Raw genomic sequence first — 22,593 nt, forward strand, 5'->3', positions numbered from 1 at the left:
ATTGTGTGACACTACATTTCATTGGCCTTGTACATGCTCATTCTGTTTGCCTGACCTGGAGTATAACTATACATACTGGACATACAAAGCAATACAATTCAGGGTAGGATAGTGGCTGTTGTGTTTTTAAGTCAACACTGAGATTCACGATGTATGTCTGGTATGTGAGAAGGTAGGCTAATGGTACACAGGATTGTATGTACTGTTTTATGTGGAATGGATTACAGATGTTGATGCAGTGTCCTGTGACTCCATAGAGTACAGATGTTTCTGGTGATCATGGGATATTTTAAAGCTATTAATAAGTGAAGTCAGATGTTGACCAGAAGATGTCTTATACCAACGAGTTGCACTATTTTTTAGTGAGGGTCTGTGATCTGAGTAGAGGTGGTCCCAGTGACCTTCTTCGGTGTATGGTTCATGAAACCTTCTGGATGCACTGTCACTTCTACTATATCTGGTGTTGCTCATCCCTTTCTAACATAGATGACAAGCAGGCGGGGTAGTTTGTTTAGATGCTTTAATACATAGAAGCACATCAGGATAGATAGCAGCTTTACAAAATATAAACAAACTGATTAACAGACGTACCTTACATACATACATGCTTACATCTCAACAGCTTACTACAAAACGGCAGTCAGGCTCACACATGCTCAGTATTTATACACTTGTGCAAGCCCTTGGATAGCTTCTTAAAGGTACATACACACATTGATCTATATCTGGTTTCACTGTTACAAACAGACCACACTGGGCAGGATACTGCTAGGACTAGAAAGAACTGGACTAGCCCACTACAAACAGTGAAAAGCTAGAAAAAAATGATTTTTGAGTTTAGATGTGTTTTGTTTTCACTTCAATAATGGCCATTGAGATTTCAACACGTTTACCACCATTTTGTATAAGCTATAATGAGGGTCCCTAGTCTGTTTTTTTATTTGGCACTTTCTGATTACATTTGGGACTTACAAGCACTGCATATGAGGACAGAAATCCAAATTCAAGCAAAGTACAGATCTGTGGGGTCATAGGTGTAGTAGTTAGAGTAAAGTGACAGCACAGTTTGACCAAAGTTGTGGATAGCAAATAACCACATTCCTTAGAAATGTGAACAGTAAAATAACAGCTCTGATTACTAATATGGCCTTCACACAAGATGATATTTATATCTTGTGTATGTATGGAAATTATTCTGTGGAATAATTATGTCTAGTTCAAGGGTGAACATTATAAATGGATTAATGATGCAGCTATGAGTATGGCAATTGCTCCTGTTTTTGCCAACATAGTGTTTTGTTGGTGGGAGACCAGTGCACGCCAATGTAGTGTTTACATCACATTTTTATCAAAAGTTTATTGTCAGCTATTAACGTTATTAGGATGATATGTATATATTTTTCAGAGATGTGACAGTGAAGTCCTTTATGAGTTTTTCTAATTATATTAATGAATCCACTTCTTTTTTACACTTCAGTTTTGAAATTAATATAGAGTACAATTCACGATTTGGACATGACTATTAGTAAGGATAGGTTGGAAGGGAAATATGAATCTACCATTAAAAAGAAACCATTTTGTTCCAACAGTTTTTTGGATTATAAAAGCAACCTCTGTAAGTGGCAAAAAAGTAATTTAGTGAAAGGACAAATTGATGATACAGTCTTTAACTAGGAGCTTGGGCTTTTAAATGAGATGTTTCTTGAATGAGAGTATCCTAAGACCATGTTGGATTACCTTTGTGAAGAAATAACTAGAAAGAGGGTTTCAGGTTTCAAACCAATATTAGAATTTCCTGATAGTTTCCCATATTGCATAAAAGCAGGGAGGAATATACAGGGTTATGGTTTTGTCCTTTGGTCATTATTCCTAGGAAGTTGGGAATATTTTGGGTGATGTTGCAGTGTACTGGCTCACCGGCAGTTTCGTGCAGGAGTGGGCATGGCCAAGGGTGATTGACAAGCCTAATGTCTGTGAAGTGGAATGGAAATGAGGCATGATTGGCATGCCACATATTAGCCTGTGACATCATGCATATAATGAATGTAGATGAGCAGCTCTGAGTACTATACTGTGACAACAGTTGTTTTAATAAAACTCTTTAAAAAGACATCGGTAAAATGCATGCATATGAACATGAGAATATGAGGGCATATGAATCTATCTAAAATAAGGATGCTTTTGACGTTGTGTTGCATAAGCACTTTGCTTTTCCCCTGTCTGTTTCAGGGTAACCTGTCATTTAGCATATCACAATTCCAACGCTAGTTTGCATCTCTTTGAAATGTAGGTACATAAGCACCTTGTTTTTCCCCTTTTTGTTTCTGTCTACCTGGCAATATTATGAAGAGAAAGGACAAATAATTCAGCAAAGCTGAATGCTCTTAATATACAGTAAATCATGGGATACCAAGCAAACTAACCTGAATCTCCTCACACAAGAACAAAACCTCTACACCTGTAATGAAAAATACACTCTGTGAGCAGAATTGTTACCATCAGACTATGGCTGACTTATCAATGCCAGTGCAGAAAATATAACATTTTACAATTTATACTAAATGTACTTGTTATCAAGTCCTTGGACTTTCTAAACAGTAAGCTACAACTTTGCATAGCTAAATACATTGTTAACAAAGAATGTTATGGCAGCAGAAGAAACAAAGCTTGTTTCAGTGAAATGCTGCAGACTCCATTTTAAATAAAGAATTTCACTGTCTTCATTATATACATTTTCCTATATCAATAACTAATACTATATATTAGTTCTCAATTCTGCAAAACATTCAACAAAAACGTATACCTACCAATATATTCTCTCATGGGATCTTTGCAACAGTGTTATTATACACTATATTACCTTGTTTATTTAACTATTCTCTCAGTTTACATATTTAAACATTTATAAGTAACATCAGCTAACATATATATCTTTCTCTACTGTTCCAGTATCTTTCCTTTTCATAAGACTTTTCTTTAGTAATTTAGTTCGGAAAAGCAGTTGTGTGTTATGAAGCTGTCACGAGGGTCACAACTGGCATCAAGAAAGGAAAAGATCTTTCTTGGAGGAATACAGTACCATAAATAAAGAAAAAAATGCTTCAATCTATCCAGCTTTGTTTAAACTTTACTGATTTAAAAACTAACAAATTCTGATCTAGTTCTGATCTTAAAATGCATTCAAAATTAAGTAAAATTTTTACAGCATGTGGCCCATACATTCAGTTTCTTTTTCACTGTTTTTAGAAATGTGGTGTACCCAATTCCGTATGCATGATGATGGATGAAGAATGAATATTCATGCAGGTGAGGACCACATCAACTGGCTTGGGCAGGGTTTGGGTGGCGTTTGCTACTGCGCATCTGATGAGCCAGTACTCTACAACATCACCATATTTTGAGCAAGAACTGGAAGGGAGTATTTGACACTTTTGATTATTGAGAAAAAACACAAACAAAACAGAGCCACTTGATAGCTGCAGCTATATCAAGTAGCTCTCTTTTGTTTGTATTTTTTCTCATCTATCACTTTTGATTATTGGCCTGAATACAAACATAAATACTTAAAAAAGTCATGGACATTCAGAGGCCATGTGCTGAAATACTTGATGTCCTAAAGTGGCTATTTACATATATCATAGGGGCCTCCACTACAGGAGTTTTATGGTATCACACAGTGAAAACTCTAGCTTGTCTGGATTTTCCTTGCAGTTTTTACTGAATGGTTTGTCTGTGTCTCTCTTTTACTCTTTGGTTTGGATATTAGTTGGGATATTTTGTAGACTTCATAATCCTTATGAGCATGAGCTGGGTTTAAAGACCATGGGTTTCTGAAGTATAGCCAAACTACCCACTTATGCTGTACTGATGAGACTAATAAAAAGGCTGAAACATGCATGTTGATGGCTAGAGGAGTTTGTCTTTATTGGCCTGAATGTAACCTTAAAGACTTAAATAAATTTGTGGACATTCAGAAGACATATAGCCGAAATACTTGATGTCCTGTAGGGTTCATTTGCATGTATCCCATGGAACTCCAACACAGGAGGCTTAAGGTATCTCACTGTGAAACTCTAGCTTGTCTGGGTTTTCCTTGCAGTTTTTATTTAATGGTTTGTCAGCATGTCCTTTTTACTCTTTGGTTTGGACACTTTTAATTTAATTCCTAAGTTGAGTGACAACCTTCTGTTAATGGTAAAAATGTTAAATCACGCTTTGAAAATAGTAAAGATAGAGTCAACTATCATACAGTGGGGGGAAGAAAGATGAATTAATGTGGACGTTGTTCAAAAAAACTGAGCTTGATCTCCAAACAAGCATATATTAGCATATTTATGCGATTAGAAGACAGGATGCTGACAGCATCCTTGGTAAGCCAAACATTGTGTGGCATTTAAGTTTATATTTTATATTTTGGAAAATCTATCCAGAAATAATAGGGGTGGGAGTTGGGGAGCTTATTTGGAGTCAAGGAGTTGCACTGGTAGCTCTTACTGAATGGTACCCAATTCCAATGTATAAATGAAAAATTATCTATTAGTAGTGCTGTTTTTATAGGATATATTGGCATTTGTTTTTTTTGGAATGAACTGATTTTAATAACTGGCATTTATTTAAATGTGTTCATGTATTTTTAATGGTTGCAGTCATTTTATTTTTAATATTACAGTGATATATTTCTAAGCAATAGATACTATATTGAATGCTAACTGAATAATTTGTTATTGCTGCTGTGCCTTGCTTGTTTCATTAACTAAGAAATAGCAAATGCAGTTTTTTTCAGTTTTGATGAAGTTTCAGTGGAATGAAAGCATTTAACATTTGCAAAAAAAGAAGTATTTGGTCTAGGGCAAATGTATGTTTTGGTTTATAACAGTATTATACTAAATCTGAATCACAGGCAGAAGTAAATTTGTTAAAGAAACACACACATTCATCCATGCCGAACAGAATTAGGCATAAAGAACAGGCAGCAAGCATACAAGTCATCCCACACTGAGAGGACTGCCAACCAAATATTGCAAAATGTAAATGAGCAGATAAACCCAGGCAGAACAAGTATAGGATTATATCCATAATGTTGATAAAGTCTGCCTTTAGGATGTTTTAATGTTTGATTATCTTGTTTGGATCAGGACATATGCTGAATCAGGGTGTGTGCATATAGAGTCTGTCATAGCACTTATCCAGAATTCCCAACCATTGTCGAGCAGCTTTCCTAAAGATGTGCATATTATGTAGACCACTTTCTTAAAGAAATACAAACTGAATGCTTTTGTGAAATGTTCAGATACCTATGGACTCTGATACCTGCAAGCAGTATGAGGAGTGCTATCTGGTGAGTACCAGTAGCAATATTTTTGGCTATTACGGAATTCTTATATTATTAAAGCCACTTAGTGTAGTGTGGGCTTAAAGCCCTTGGATCAGTTTTAGTACAGAGTGAGAGCAGAGTGACTTAATGAATGGCCGTAATGGGCAGTAGGAACTAAGGGTCATCAACTGCACTATATTAACTACCTGTCTGCTGATTTTGTGTATTTTTGTATGGGGAGTAAGATCTTCCTAATTCAGAAATTCATTAAATTCCTGTCCCAGAGACTTCCCATACTCTGGAATAAACTACCTATCTATATCAAACAAAGCTCCTCATTAGCACTGTTCAAGAAAAATCTTGATGATTGGGTGGGAAATAGGAAATTCACCCCGGGGATCACCTCTGTGGCTCTATTTGACAGTGGCACAGTAAAATAATTTTCTTGGGTGGCAAAAGCCAGGGTACCTTTTTGGCTGGGCTTGTATAGGCCCCAGGGCTGATAGCCTAGTACCTACCTATGAACCTATGAAAAGATACAGATGTTTTATTAATTTCTTTACTTCAAACTTGCATTCTGGGAGCATGTGTGCATTCTGGCACTGTCCTGGTGAATTGAGCACCCATACATTCTGGTGCTGCTCAGGTGAACTGAGCACCTATTTATTATCAGAATAGCACTTCATAACCTAGTCATGCAATCTATCATTCGCAAGTGTTTTCTGAAAGCATTTAAATCTTTAGACATAGCACAGAAGTAGTTCTAGCTCTTGAGAGAAGGTGTAGGAACTTCATGTACCAGTAAGCATGAAGCAACAACACTAGTCATCGGTATTAATGGGCTACAGTACTGATAGCTGCCGTTTTGTGCTTCACCAGTCTTGAGTAGTAGGTACTGAAGAAATCTGTGTCATATAGGTGCACTTGATACAATACTAGTATTACAAAATATTACAGAAAGAAGCAGAATACAATCAATTAAAAATAACTCAGAGACAAAAAAGAGCCTACCCCTTCAAATGATGCACATAGCAAAAATGAATGTCATTCACAAGACACACTTTGTGAAGAATGGGCTGCTGTCTCTTGACTGCAGAATGAGACATGCGAGAACAGATCTCGGAGAGAAGATGCTTAATGTTTAAGAGGTACATGATAGCATACAATTCAACAATCTTGGCTGCTTCCCTGGTTGTGCTGCCCAGAGAGATAGACTGTAAGCTGTTAATGTTAATAATTTGAAGCTTGATTTATGTCAGTCTGTCCTTACACTGTCACATTGATCAAGTCACAGTAACTGATACCCTTGAAATGAGGCATTTATATCCAATAGGCTTAACTGGGTTACAAAAATACAGTGAAATGAAAGGAGCATCAGGAAAGTCAGTGTTGATGTACTAAAATGAGACACAGAATGCATGAGGAGAAGCGTGGTTATATATCAGTTATTTATTATTCCCATTAGCAAAAATGTCCTACATTCATATTTGCAGTTTTCTCTTCTGTTTTTCTCTCTGGTTCATGTGGTGTGAGTAGTTACTTCATATCTGTGCTTCCAGGTTCAGCCTTCATCTCTAGGGTTTTTGATTATATTGGAATGCTGTTGCCATACATACCTGGAAGTTCATATGGTAGCTGTGGACAAATGTTTTGACCCCTTTCTTCCCCTCTTCCACATATTAAAATGATTTCACATGTTCACATGTGCACAGTAAGGACTAATAGGTCTTGGCCTACTACAGTGTCACCAGCATTTACTAATGCATGGAGGACCTTGAACATGGCTTGTTGAAATCAGTCAACATGGTACAGCACTGAGAACACTTATGAACTGCAGCTGAGCTGAAGGCTCTTTTAAACAATTCACATCCCAAGAATTGTCAAACCTCAGCACACCAAGCCTCATCTTATTTGTATTAGAGGGCAGCAAATGCTGAAGAATGAAGAATGACTTCCAACCGACATGCTAGATCTCTTAGTCTAGTACCTCTAAGTAATAATAATACACTTTCATTGGTTGATGCAAAGGGCATATAGCTTTCTTTGTTCATAGGTTCATAGGTGTGTACTAGGCTAATAGCCCTGGGGCCTTTACAAGCCTCACCATAGGATTACACTGGTATAGTGCCACCCAACCATAGTTCCCAGTGCCTCTGTCGAGTAGAGCCACTGGTGTTATTCCCAGGGTGAATTTCTGTTTCCCATCCACTTACCAAGATTTCTGTTGAAGAGGGTCAGTGAGGTGCTCTACTTGACATTTATGGAAAGTCTGTTCCATAGCATGGGCAGTCTCTGGGTTATGAACCTGTCCCTCCAGCATGTTCTGTTAATTGTGGTAATGAGGATGAGGTCTGTGGACCGTGTGGTGCAGAGGGATTGGGATTTCTTTAGATGTAGCATTTCTAACAGAGCTGAGTCAGACATGGCTTTGTAAGTCAAGCAGAGATCGGCTTGTTTATGCTTATCCTTGTTTAAAAATTGCAGTAAATACTGTAATACTAATGATAAAGAACCATTTGTTGCATACTTGAAGAAACTTGCATTGAAGACACACTGTTACTGAATCAAATGTGTGTGCATGTCTATAAGTGAGTTTAGCTCACGAACGTGTGTGTGTGTGTGTGTGTGTGTGTGTGTGTGTGTGTGAGTGTGTGTGTGTGTGTGTGTGTGTGTGTGTGTGTGCACACGCACGTGTGCGTGCATGTATGTGTTTGCATGTGTGTGTGCATTTAGAGTGTGCATGTGTGTGTATGAGTGCATACATGTGTGTGTGTGCAAGGGTGTGTTTGTGCAAGCGTGCATGCTTGTTTATTTAAAAATTAAAACAAAAAAAAATGTTTAGTTAGAGTGTACTTCTACTCAAGTCTGTAGACCAGACTGAAAAAGGTAGTTATCTGGGGGGCAGGGCAGAGCCTCTCAATACTCACACACAGAGGATGCACCTCCACATCCTCCTAATTACTATATTTACTTTTTAGATTGCTGTATCTTACAGGAAAAAGACATTTTACCATTGCAGTCACCCCTCATGGAAAAGTATATTCCTTACTTATAGCACTGAAGGTGGCATCAGTCAGTTTTTTTTTTTTTTACTGAAAAAGTCAGCCAGTACTGAGTTAAGAATACTGCATCAACAACCTTATTTCCAAAGCTGACTGGACACAAAAATATAGTATTAAACATGAAACTCCTCCTCCCTTTTTGATGGGTGACAACCAGATAAGAAAAGCTGTGTGTGTGTCCCATTGTCATTTGAATGTGGAAAGGTGGCCTCACTGCTGAGCTGAGGTACATTAAGTATTTACAAGAAACCATGATGCATACTTTATGAGACTAACAAGCTCTGTATTGAATGTTATAGCAAAGTACAGGTTAAAAATGATCGGCCTTTCCAGAGGAGTACCTAGGGTGGGGTGAAAGCATCAGCTGCCCCAGGCACAAGACGTTAGGGGGAGTGATAGATGTTGATTGATAGTAGGGCAGTACCAACATTCAGAAATGAATGCCAATACTGCATTTGCAGTCAGGTCTGAAACACTTCAGAGCTTTGTGTGTATGGTGACAGGTGTAAAAAAGTGCTACAGTTTATTTTTGCTCCTCAACTTAAATTTGATGGGGGTGTCAGACTGGATAGTAGCACAGAATAGCATAGGATAGCTAGATATGGTTCTAAATCTTTCTATATGCAAAGAAGGACCTAAAATGCTGACCCTACTGTGGCATAAAAAGTAGCCAGTAGAATAATGTAACATAAAAATGCCTTTGACAGAAAGTTTTCAAAGTGTTCCAATGGACTTTGAAAATATGAACATTTTATCTTATAATTTTGGAAATAATAGTACTTTATATTATGTACTGATGTGTTACATTATAAGCCAGTTAACTACTGCTAACTATATAATGCAGTGAACTGTTACTGCAGAACAGATTATGCTTTTGAAAATATTTCCAAAATAGGCATCTGTGACTGTCAAGGACCAGTGGCTGGAGAGCAACTTTAACCCAATGACTTCCCACCTGTGATGCAAAAGATCCTAAGTCAACCACAATTCTAGCCTACATCACTGCTCACCAAAGAATCTTAAATTCTCAGTGTACTGAAAAGGTTGACAGTTTGAATCCCATGACTGTCTTACCAACACATGGAGAAAAATCATTGATTATACACGGTCAATGAACACTGTTCTGAGATGGCTTGATTCTAAATATGCCCAGATGTGCTTAATACTGTGTAATTGATTAATAGGTCCTCATTGCTAACTATAATTGTAGCCAGTGTTTTCTTAAATACAGCAAAACAGAACACAACTGTCATTTCTTACAAATGCACATATGCAAAAAAAGGCAAATGCTACATACCCCAGATACAGCCTACAGTGAGAGAAGAGGAGGAGCCCACCTTAGAAGAAGTAAGAACAGCACTAAGGAAAATTAAGTCAAGGAAAGCAGCAGGCTCAGATGAGGTCACATCAGATATGATCAAGATGTTGGGTGAGATGGGGAGAAATGGGTCCAGAGGGTACCCATAGCAGTGTGGAGAGAAAGGCGTATCTCAGCTGACTGGAGAATAAGCACTAGTGCCAGTGTGCAAGAAGAAAGGTGACATTCACAACTGTGGGCAGTATAGCGGTATCAGACAGTATCACACTGCATGAAAGTTCTCGAGAGGGTGACTGATAAACGAATACTCAGAGTACTAGAGAATTAAATGGGACATGAGCAGTTCAGTTTCAGATTGGGATGCAGCACAAATGACCCCATGTTTGCAATGAGGTGGATACTTGACAAGAAACTAGAAATGAGGAGAGTCCAACTAGGCATTCCTAGACTTGAAGAAGAAATATGGTAAGGTCCCAAAAAAGCTGATTTGGGCAGTCGTGTGGTGGTTTGAATTCCCAGAAACAGTGATAAGACCAATGTAAGCTATGCACAAGGAACCAATGACTCAAGTATGAACAATGTTTGATCTTACAGAGAGGTTCACAGTGGGAATGGGTGTGCATCAGGGTTCAGCTCTAAGCCCACTGCTGTTCATATTAGTGATGGACTACATTAGCAAACAGGTTGGAGTGGACAGATCAATAAAGTTACTCTGTGCAGATGATGTGGTATTAGAGGCAGACGCTGAGCAAGAACATCAGCAAAGGGTAGGGGAATGGATTGCAAAACTGAAGGCATATGGGATGAAACTGAATACAGATAAGACAGTTGTATTGGCAGCAAATGAGGGAAATGAGAAGAAACTGAGTATTGAGACAGAAGGGAAAATAATGGAATAGATTAATAGCTTCAAGTATCAGAGGTGGCTGAGGAGAACGGAAGTGTGAATGAGGAGGTCAAAGCTAGAATCAGAGGGCCTGCAGCCAACTGGCACAGAGTGTCAGGTGTAGTATATGATAGAAGAATGCCAAAGAAACTTAAAAGTAAGGCATACGAACCATTGACGTGACCAGTACTACTGTATGGTACAGAAACCTGGGCAGTAAAGGCAGAGCTGTTGAGGAAGCTAGAGGTGATGGAGATGAAGTGTCTGAGACTAGTGGTAGGATGCACACTGTGGGACAGTTGTAGGAATGAGGACATAACAGCAATAGCCAAAGTAGCTCCAATTGCAGAGAAGATCAAAGAGAACAGATGACAGTGGTTCAGGTATGTGCAGGAAAGCGGAAGACAACCTTGTAAAAAAGATTTGGGTCAGACAGTAAGAAGGCAATAGGATACAAGGGTGTTGTGCAGCAAATAGGCAAATGGATTGCGTGAGAGAAGACCTGTGACAGTCACGCATGACTGTCGAAGAAGGTAGGAGAGTGGCACTGAATAGGGACAGATGGTGACAAGTGACACAACACCCCAACTCCATGTAGAAAATCGAAAAAGGCAGTTGATGATGATGATGATGATTTGCTTTTATTGTCATCACTTTTCTTGCACATTACAAATATGTTACACAATTACAAGCTTCTGTGTTAAAAAATAAATGATCACACTTGCAATTTTTCAAAAACACTGGCTTTCAAATATATATCCTGTATTAGTAGTCAACACAACATTCTCCTACCTGTTCCAAATGTGTTTTGCAGTGATACTTATGTACTGTAAACTTCATGTAGTCTGATTTTTAAGGGTCTGCAGTTTTCATGATGTCACAAGAAGCCCGGCCCTGTGACTACCAAAGCCTGTCTTTGCATTATTTTTTGAAGACTGTAAAATTCTTCTTCTTAAAATGTTTTTGTAATACTATGGAGCTTTTCTCCCTGGGCCTCCACTGAAAATGGACACATACCTTATTGGATTTTCCCGGTAAACAAATGTAATAAATAAGTAAATCTTATAGTATTTTTATGTCCTTGACAGTACCTCTTGTTGATAGTGTCAGAATTTCTGATCAAAGCTGTACAGAAGTTTTGATATTTAAATGCCTCTAGTGCTACTAAATATTACTTCTGCTGTAAAGTAATGCATAATAAAACAAAACTTGCAATGTTTTTGCAAGTAACTCTTGCTGAAAGTTTGCTCATATTGTACGTTCATATTGCACCGTAGTAAATCTTTGGCCTACCTTACTAATTAATGACTTGCATGTCACATTCACCGTGATAATGAAGTACAGTTTTGCAGAGCATTAATGGATATAGTCACAGATTAGTTCAATTTAGCTGCATCCTTCCTGTTAAAAGGACATTCTGTCCCAGACAGGAAGTATCTAGTCAGATTTTACAGCTGCATTTTATGATGCTGAATTCAATTAAAGAAAAACAGCATTGAGAAGGTAATGTTTCTTTAAACAGTGTTGGATTACCTTTGTTTCTGTACTGCAACAATCGTAGGGGTGTCACTTGAAAGGTACCTTTTCAAATGTCATATTTACAAATGCACACATGTAAGAGTACCAATGTAAACAACTTTTATTTTGCGTTTACTGGTGAGCACTCTGGTCTGTGGACCCTTTTCACTTATCACCTCGGCTTGAATGCTAATATGAACTGTCTACAATGCTATTAGACATTCATATTCAATTGAAACATACAGTCAAAAGTTATACCATCACAGCATTCATGATATTTAAAATGTACAAACAACATGCACAGATTCCCAGTTGATGTCAGTGTTATAAAGTGAGATTCATAAGAGGAGAAAAAAAGGAAGACAACAGTGAGGCCGTAGTAAATGTTTAGTAAGAGAAGTATTAAAGGAGACGGCAATGAAGAGAAGGCAGCTAGGAAATGAGCTGCAATGATCCCTGCAAATGGTGGTAGAGACCCCTGGAAATGGCAGTAGAGATAAGCAGGTCATGAGGCACAAAGCATTCACCAGTAAGGGGTCAGTTGTGTGACTTAACCCGGTATATCAAAACTGTGGCTTTGAAATGTTTGTTTAAAATGTTTCTTCAAAGATATATGAAACATCTGTAAGACAGTACAATTTCTAGATTCTTGAGGAATCATTTGCCCTGTTTGGTGGGATTAACTTAGCAATAATCTTTTGTTCGCAGCCAACATAAAACAAGTGTATTATTAATGGTGTACTGTCAGTGTTCCTTAGGTGGTTTTATTTAAAATCTTCTGTAAAATGCAGTAGATTCTTGTATATGCTTTTAATACAAATGTGGTCCTTACTTAAACAGGTCACCAGTTTGATATATTAAATTACCATTGACGTCTGTCAGTAGTTAAAATGACTGCAACTGTTTCATCTGAAACTACAACATAATCCATCATTGAAAGTTAAAACCAATACACTGATAGTCTGGTTTCTTATGTATGTGAAATAAGACTACAAAATAAAGCAATATACAAATATGCCTGTAGTCTGTCCATCACGACTATGATATCAGCTTACTGGGGTTTACTTTATGTGAATAAATACAGTTAATTTAATTTTGAGAATTATTGGTAAAATGAAGCTCATAATTTTGTAATCACTGAATAAAATTATCCCACACTATAAGGAAATACAGGGGACACAGCATGCAACCATTTGGAGACATTGAAAACACATAAACAACAAACCACCAGTAAGCCCGAAAACCACAAACTGAAGAAAACCAGACTGGAAGGCAGGAAATGTGAATACTCCAGTGGTATACAAAAAGTGTAAAATCCAATGTTCTAAGTCTGTTTAGCCATGGAAGACACACTTTATTTAATCAAAACATATATAAAATTAGCACTTTCATTTCTACTGTGAAGATATGTGAAGGCTGCCAGCCTAGCTAGATAGAATTTGTAAATATTAATATAAGCCACAGGCTTGTTCTCTTAAATGGAAGAAAATTTTGTTAAATGTTGAATGTTAAAAATGTAACAACAGTGCAGTCTCCTGGAAGAAAGCTGATAAGTCAAGCCTTGTATGACTGATCTCAAACTCGGAGCCGTGGTGTCTGAACCAGCAGATTCTTTCTATTGTTTTGAGACCAGAGTTAATTGCTAGATTTTACATAAATGATGTCTTTAATTACTGTAGTTTCCTGACCGGGTGCAAGCCTACTAAGAAATGTAAAGGTAGAATTTCTGTTAGCCTGGTTAACTAGAGAATTGTTAAGAATGATGTAATCTAAAATCAGTCAGCAGGATGTATTATCAATTTAAAGGACTTTCTTAGAGACAGAGAGAGAGCATTTTGGATTTTGTCTAAAGCTGACAACAACTCACAGTACTCTGCTTTGCTCTATATGTAAGTTTATTTAGAACTGTGATTACTCTTAGACATAGATAGAAAATAGCAAGTTTAGTGTAGCTGTTTTTCTGTATTGAGGTCAGAACTATTCTGCTGTATTATTTTAAGCATTTCCTGTGATCTCTGAACTCTTGACTAGCACTGTGTAGTAAGAAGTATTGTCTTGTGTTTTTTATTATTTATTATTAAATAATTTTAAACCTTTCAACTGTGGCTGTTTTGTGTAGAGATAATTTAAGCTCTACAGTACATTGCATGTATATCGTGAATGATACGGGCCAAGCCACTCCAATAGCTTTAGCCCAGGGTCACACTTACTATTTGGATAATAATATTGCACAGTAATAATTGGACACCCTTTGGTAAGGGCCTTTTTAGTAGCTGATATTAGTGGTTGGTGGCAGCTGGTACTACCTTATAGACAGGCAGGAAGGGACATAGCTGGAGAACCTGTGCTAGCCTTCCCCAGGAGTGTCTGTGTGGTTGTATATAACTCTTATCTCAAAGTGTTTGTGTGTCAACTACTTGGGCAGGGACATGAAGCACTGGTTGGACAGAGAGGCTGCTGGAGGTTTTAGCTTGGCCACTAGGCTGAGATCTGAACCTTATATCTGTGCTAGTGGGGAGTCTTATGGGTAATCTGGAGAGAAAGGGAGAAACCAGCCCCAGACTGTCTTTGATCTATGTGTGCTCTTAAGGGAAATTGTACTTTACTGTGTGTGTATTTGTTATCCTTCCCAATGTGGATGCCGCCTTACTGCGTCAGAGCTGGCAACTCGGCATGTAACAATCTACTGCCAGTCATTAGCGGACCGGAGTTCCGCTGTGGTGACCCCTAACTGGGAAAAGCTGAAAGACACAACAACAACAACTAAATAATCATGAATATTTATAAAGCCTTTAAAAACTATAAAATGAACATCCCAGCACATCTCAAAAATTTAATATATAGCATATATGTTAAATATAAATACAAAAACAAGTGTTTACTCTAAAACATTTGCTTGTGTTTGTCCATCAAAGAAATACTGTTCAACAAATAACCATGCATCCCTGTAATTACAAGCAAGAAAAAAATACTATTGTTCTACTTAGGATGAACAATTGTGCGAGTAATAGGATAGGGTACAGACAAATAATTATACTCAGAGATTGAGATGCTGCCCTCAATAAAAAGATATTCCAAGGCTGCCTTCACAGCCTTGTAGGCTCCATTTAGTTGGTTCAGGGAGCTAGATTCATATGAATTTCTAGATAATATTTCTTTTATTTTACATATGTAGTCTGACCGATTCATAACTACCAGCCCACCACCTTTGTCAGGTTTCATAAACCTAACAGTAGAGTTACTGCTCAGATTCTTCATCTGCCTTCGTTCTTCCTGATTTAAATTATCTACAGAGTGTTTCATGCTCAGATTCATATTACGGAAATCAGTTTCGCACATCTTCCAAAACAAGATTGTAAAACAGCATTTTAAAATTCAACTTCCTAACAAAAAGTCTTAGATCAGTCAACAGACTGACCATATCTACTGGTGTAGATGGGACAAAGGTCAAACCCTTAGCAAACAAGTCACAAGCAATATTGTCTAAACATAAAAATGAATAATTAAATACTTTAAAATCGCCCTCAGAGTTGCATACAATTTCCACAGGTAGAAGGCTGAAAACATCTATTCTGTGAAAACTGTTCCTCACTTAAAAGCTGTTCTGGAACCGTGTCTCGAGTACTCTCATCTTCAATTGAATCCTCCCCTCTTGTGGAGTCCTCTTCCTGTGCATACTGTGTCAGCCCAAAGACAAGTTCTGGCCCTGCTGTATGTTCCTCAAATGCTCCTTACATGTGAGTGGGGGGAAATTTTCTTCCTCTAAAAAATTATTCTCTAATGTAGGTGATGCACAGCAGGATGACCCCACAAGAGGGGAGGATGCAATTGAAGATGAGGGAACTCGAGACAAGGATTCCAGAACAGCTTTTAAGTGAGGAACAGATTTTCACAGAATGTTGTTTTGAGCCTTCCATCTGTGGAAATTATATGCAACTCTGAGGGTGATTTTAAAGTATTTATTCATTTTTATGTTTAGACAATATTGCTTGTGACTTGTTTGCTTCTTAATCTCTGAGTATAATTATTTGTCTATACCCTACCCTATTACCCACACGATTTTTGAGCAACCCAAATTGCACAAGAATGCAGGGCAACCCCCGATGCACCCCATAGTTGATGCAAGAGGCTCTATCACTCACCTCTAAGCTAAGTTTATTGACATAAAACATAAGAAATTGATCTCAGAGGAGCCCTGTATTTGTAGGGACTCTTGGAATTTTTTGAATAAGTTGAATGACATTGAGTTTAAAGAAGAGTATGTGTTTATCACAGTTGATGTAAGGGACCTGCACTCAGTCATTCCACATAATGTTGGTTTGGAATGGTTTTGTGAGTATCTAGCTGAGAAGGGGGTGCTGTAAATGGAAATGAATTTGTTGGAACACCTTTTGGAAATGGTTTTAAGAAATAACTTTATTGTTTTTGAGAAGGAATATTTTTTGCAGAGAGAAGGAGTTGCTATGGGGTGGAGCATGTGATGGAGTTTATGCCAACATTGCTATGCTGCAATGGGAGCATTTGTTTTTGTTTAATACTGCCTTTTACCAATACTGCCAACTGTATACATGGTTTTTGGATGGGTTGTTTATTTTACGGAAGGGTCCCAAATTATTGATTAAGGAGTTTTTGGTTTACTTGAACAGTACCATGCAAATTTTGAAATGTTCCCACTGTGTGGATGATCAAGAAATCTCTTTTTAGATATAAACTTGGAGTGACAAATATATTTGTCACTAGAATTTTTTGATAAGAGACATACTCAAATGTTTTTTTACACTTTTCAAGCACCCACCCATTCAAGCAGAAGTGAGCAGTCATTAGAGGAGAGTTTGTGAGGACGGAAAGAATGGTGTCAAAATTCGAGTTATTTTTAGAAGAATGTGAGACATTGAAATATATGTTTTTAAAGCAAGGTTATCCATACTCATTTGTATATGAGATTATGTTGGAAGTTATTAATAAAAGAGAAAGTGGTCATTTTGAACCCATCTTTAAAGGACGGAAGGGTGTTAGGTTGGCAGTGGAAGTTGATATTAATGAAACAAGTGATCTAAGTATTGAAGCTGGTACTGAGCCTCTAAGTGTGAAATCTGTAAATCAGAACAACAATTCATGCTCCTTCATCACCATATTTGGGACTAACAGCAAATATAATAGGCATATTATACAGAAAAATTGGAAAATTGTACAGTATGAAAAAGAAATGATGAATCTAATAGGTGCTGGACCTGTAACTGTGTATTGCAGGGATTAGAAATTTGAAGGACTTGTTTGAAACAGTGGCTAAGGGGGAAGGGTTTATGAAGAAATGTGGGTGCTGCCCATATTGCCCCTATGTTGCAGAGGTTGTTGAGACAGTGATTAATGGTTTTAAATTTAAACCTGTGAAAAAGTTTTATTGTCATTCAGAGAGGGTGGTATATTGTCCCCTTGTGTTTTATGTGCAGGTTTTTATATAGGTAAAAAGGAGAGGAAATTAAAAAAACGCATTTATAAACATCTTAGAGCAATTAGAATAAATGATGTAATCAATGCCCTCGCCAAGCATTGTAGGGATTTTCATGGACTTTCTTTTAAGTTCTTTGTGCTGGACTCAGTGAAGGTTGGTGAAAGGGGTGGGGCATGGTCATTACATCTAGAGAGGAAAGAACTGACCTGGCAACTAAGTTTAAGTGATAACATTTGGCCAGGTCTCAATGAATCTATTTCTATCAACAGTATTCTTAGGTTGAAGGCACTGGAAAGATGAGCTGATTTATTTTAATATTTATGGAAACGTAAATTGAGTTGTTTTGAATAAGGTTTTAGAATAAACACTTGTTTTTATATTTATGTTTAACATATATGCTATATATTCAATTTTTGAGATGTGCTGGAATGTTAATTTTATAGTTTTTAAAGGTTTTATAAATATTCATGGTTATTTATTAATATTTATAAATATTCATAAATGTGCATGCAGAGGTGTTCTTATTGGCTGAAATCATGACAGGTGTGCTTTTTGTATGAAGTTATCACTAATTGAAGGTATTTAAACATGGACTGATTTCTTTTAAACTGTCTTAACTTTCTGCAGAAGTTTCTTATGGTAGAAAAGAAAGCGCTAATTTTATATGTATTTTGATTAAATAAAGTGTGTTTTCCACTGATAAATGGACTTGGAACATTGGATTTTACATTTTTTGTACACCACTGGAGTATTCATATTTCCTGCCTTCCGGTCTGGTTTTCTTCACATTGAAAACACATACTAAAAAGATATCTAAATCACTTTGCACATGTGGATAACTGTTAAAAGCATCCAGAATCATAGGGCTGTCTACTGAGGGTTTATCGATTAGGTCTAGAATCTACTTAGGTATTTGGTCTAGCTTGAGGCAGTATCTAGGCTAGTGTCATTTTGTAGAAGTACCAGTAGCCAGCATAGTATTTGGTCACTTAGGTGACCACTAGTGTTTGAGATCTGGCATCCAGAGCTAGAAGGCAGTATCCCCAGTGATACCTGGGGGTGGGACAACCATCCAGCATTTCCTACGAGCTTAAATTAACAAACTTTAAAGTAAATCAGTATAGCTTGATTTGGGCATTGGTAGTAGAACAGATTAGAGACCATAGCGTAATTCCTAAATTCCTGAAATTCCTGAATGCTTTTCATTTTCATTTGCATTTATTAACACACTTGCATTCATTTCAAGTTAATGAACTAAGATCCAGAGTTTTAAAGCTGTTGACATTTCATCCGTTTTACAATGTTCATTCTAAGTAGAACAAAATTATTTTTTTTCTTGCTTGTAATTACAGGGAAGCATGGTTATTTGTCGAACAGTATTTCTTTAATGGACAAATACACAAAAATAGTTACTGAAAGCTGCTTTAGGCAAACAACATAGGAATGTTTTTTTTTTTTTTTTTTTTTTGCATGGGCCAAACAGCCATGCAAATCTCATTGGGGAAGACCCCATATACCTCCCAACTTATATAAACCAAGCAAAGAGTTGGACAGCAGTGGAGAATGGGCAACAGTTAATGTTCTTTTTCATTCCTCAAGGGATACGTACATTATTGTTATATTTTTTCAAGTGTTTATTACATTGCCAGTCATTTACTCTTTTGCCTTTTACTCATGTATTTCAACTTATGCTATGATAATGCACACTAAGTTTGTGACTTGATACCAACTGGCTTTCTAGGGTACAGAGGCTAGTAGTAGCTAGTAGAGCTGGTGGGTTTGCTGGTACTTCTCAGTTTCTTGGTCAGGTGGACGGAGCAGGGTCCATAGATATGTATAAATGCTTCGGCAGGCACATGTGCTATCAAGGTAGCCAAAGCATTCATAGTCTAATAACCTCTGCAAGTTGCTGTACCCTGGACTTCACTGATGTTCACCACTGCAGCAGCTGAAACCACTCTCTCCTTCTACCAGGATAAGCCAGCTGGTCATCAGCCCTTTTATCTCACCTTTGTGGAAGACCGTGTGACAATGGGCCTACAAGTTAAATCTGAGTCATCTATATTAGGGTACCTTGTCCTTATGTCAGCAGGCTAACCCATGCTTTTAGTCTTTCTAAATTTTCCTTTATTGTTGTCTAACATCCTCTAACTTGCTTTAAGCAAGTGATACTGCATCCTGGTTGACAGAATCTATTTACAATGTATAGACCCGTATTCTTTATGATTGATATCTGCAAAATTGGATATACTGCATCGTACGAGTCTCACTGAATGCCCTGAGATGTCTCTATGATTTTTTCCTTTGTGCTCTTCACAGTATTTTGCTTAATGTTTTTCCCCTTTGGGTGGGAAAGTACTAACTTTCTTCATCAACTTAACTACTTTATGGTGCTATTTGTTATGATTAATTACCTTTTTTTCTTTTCTTTTGATAGGCCAAGCAAGATAGGCCAAGCAAGACTTAATTTGGACAGGTTGCCAGTTTTGTGATTTAAACATGTTTTAATTTGCACTTTTGATCATTAAGTATAATTAATTGTTCATGTACAGAACTTTCTGCCTCCAAGACTGTCTCTATGCAGTCCATTAAATTGCTCACTTTTGTGTAGTCTGAAGACATTCTAAGCTTCCAGTTAATGCCTTCTCTGTTTTCTGATAAATATATTAAACATGGCTTGTTTAGAAGCACTGAGGAATTGCACTAACTAATTCAGTTATTTGACATGATTTATTTAAATTGTTAGTCTGCCATCTTAACATCTGCTTTTGATGTTTGAAACAGAATAAAAGAAAAGAAAACCGCACACATTATGCAGACCTGCAGAGTCTGTGGAATGACATGGTAGGCACAATTCTTCAATGCTTACCAGAAATCATTTTCTCTTTTGGCAGATTATGGAGCTTGCAAACCCAAGGGTGTTTTATCTTTTTAGCAGCCAGACATATAACTTTGAGATTAAGGCACTGCTAATGTCAAATAATGATAACACTGTTGTGTGATCTTTCGCTTATTCATTACTTGCCAACCCAAATATGCAAACATATCATGGCATGGTCACTACATAAGAAGCATTGCTGCCTGCCATCTTAAGGTCACTTCTGTCTGGACATACTTTTTGATTCCATTTATTGTCCATTTCTGTAAGCTTTCTACCCTGAGCTTGTAGCTTCTGGGACTTTCCATAATGTCTGGTGGAACATGCACTGCATTAAAGGCTTGTACATACATCATACTAGTTCTGAGTTCCTGTGTTGCTGCTTCTATGTTCCTACGAATAGTGTTTATGCTTCTGGTGCTTTGATTCTTTAAAGTCAGCAGTGCCTGAACGAACTCTGATTGAAGTGTGGAGGTGGTTCTATATCCTTACCTTTAATCTCTCTCTAGTTCTGTCTCTCTCTCTCTCTCTCTCTCTCTCTCTCTCTCTGTTTCTGTGATGCTGGTTATGTGGTTTTCTTCAATGGCAGCAGACAGACGTTGTTCAGCGCTTTTCTAGTATTTTCCTTTAGTGCTAGTTTTCTTTCCAGTTTCTAAAAATTAGTTTAATAGGAAATTATTAATCAATCTTATGATTCCTTCTGCAGTTTTATGTTCTAGACTGGCCTTTATAATGTTTACCTTTCTACATTTTTTTTATTTACTGACGTATTTACTTACCTGTTTATTTTTATTTATTAACTGAGTTAGTCTGAATGACCCGAAAAAAATCATATTTTCAACACAGGCCTGGACAGAAAGTATAACATTGTAAACAGCAATAATACAAATGCAACCAATGCAACCAATGTAGCATACGCACAGTAGACGCAGTTGTGACATATATGCATAATTACTTACACATTATCCACTGCACTTCCACTGGATTAGGTGAACTTTCAATGATAAAATGTTTGGGATTTATTAGAACAGGAAGTTTTTCAGCTACCCCAACTCTGATAGTGTTAGTGGTTAGAAATACTGTTTTTTTCATTCTGAATTTTTTTCGTCCTGACTACCTCTGCTCTAGTACAATTGATGTACAGACATATTCCTTTCTACTTTAAATTTTTTAAAACTTCTGTATATTCTGTTTTTATGTATTTTGGCATGTGGAACACAGTTTTGAAGATTTGCTTGCAATTTTCCTGTAACCTTATAACCAACTTTTGTTTATTCCCGCTTTTGAAAACTGACACTAAATAAAAAGGCAATCCTCTTACCATGTTGGACTAGAATTTTACATCTTATATGGAAAACTGAGACTTGGCAGACATGATTGTTGTAATTGGCTGTGGATACACTTTACTTTTGGAGGACTGCAGGTTTGCTTGTCCAGCTTCTTGGCACGAGTTTCTTTTGAGATATTTGTTGCAGTTTACATTTCACTGTTTAAGTGATTAAAATATCTATTTGTCTCGAATGTTTTGGCAATGAACAGTGATAATTACCAACAGTTTTATCCACAGAAAAATACCGGTAAATAAACGGATTAGACCAACACATTAAAACTATGAAAAACACAACAGTTGGCAAAGTGCATTCGAATTTTTATTAAACAGAGTAGGGGGCTTCTGTTGGAGATGGTGTAAGGGAGGAAAAGAACGGTAAGATATGCCCTGCTTGAATCTGTTTACGGGGGGAGGGTTAAAGGGGACATGTTGAAGGCAAGACCATTGCTGGGTTGCCAGTGGTGATACATTAGCTGCCATGCGTAGCATGTGGGAATGTCTCTAGGTAAAGGTTAAAATACCACAGAGGCAGGTAGTTTCCCGTCTAGTGCCTCATTATGCAATGCCATGCAAAAGGGGTGTGGTGCAGGCAGTATACTCATTGTGTTAGAGTTTCATAGAAAAATCCTGTTTCAACTCATGGATGACATTATCACTTGCAGCATGCATTAATGCCACCCTAGGGAGTAGATGGACAGTAGGGCTATCTACCAGGTGGAATAAATGTTTTTACATAGCAGTGGGGATAGGGTGGGGGATGGCTCAATGGTCAAGAAATGATTAGAAGCAGAAAAAAAAATCAAATAAACTGCATTATAAATAATATGTGTTTGGA

General features: G+C 37.3%; 1 protein-coding gene across 3 annotated transcripts in view; it reads left to right on the plus strand.

Moving 5' to 3' along the window:
• Positions 1 to 22,593, plus strand: part of LOC122793646 — a 1,742,332-nt gene that overhangs the window by 694,065 nt on the left and 1,025,674 nt on the right. The window lies entirely within an intron of this gene.

Source organism: Protopterus annectens, chromosome 2.part0, assembly GCF_019279795.1.
Source record: "Protopterus annectens isolate FY-2018-M chromosome 2.part0, PAN1.0, whole genome shotgun sequence".
Lineage (NCBI taxonomy): Eukaryota > Metazoa > Chordata > Ceratodontiformes > Protopteridae > Protopterus > Protopterus annectens.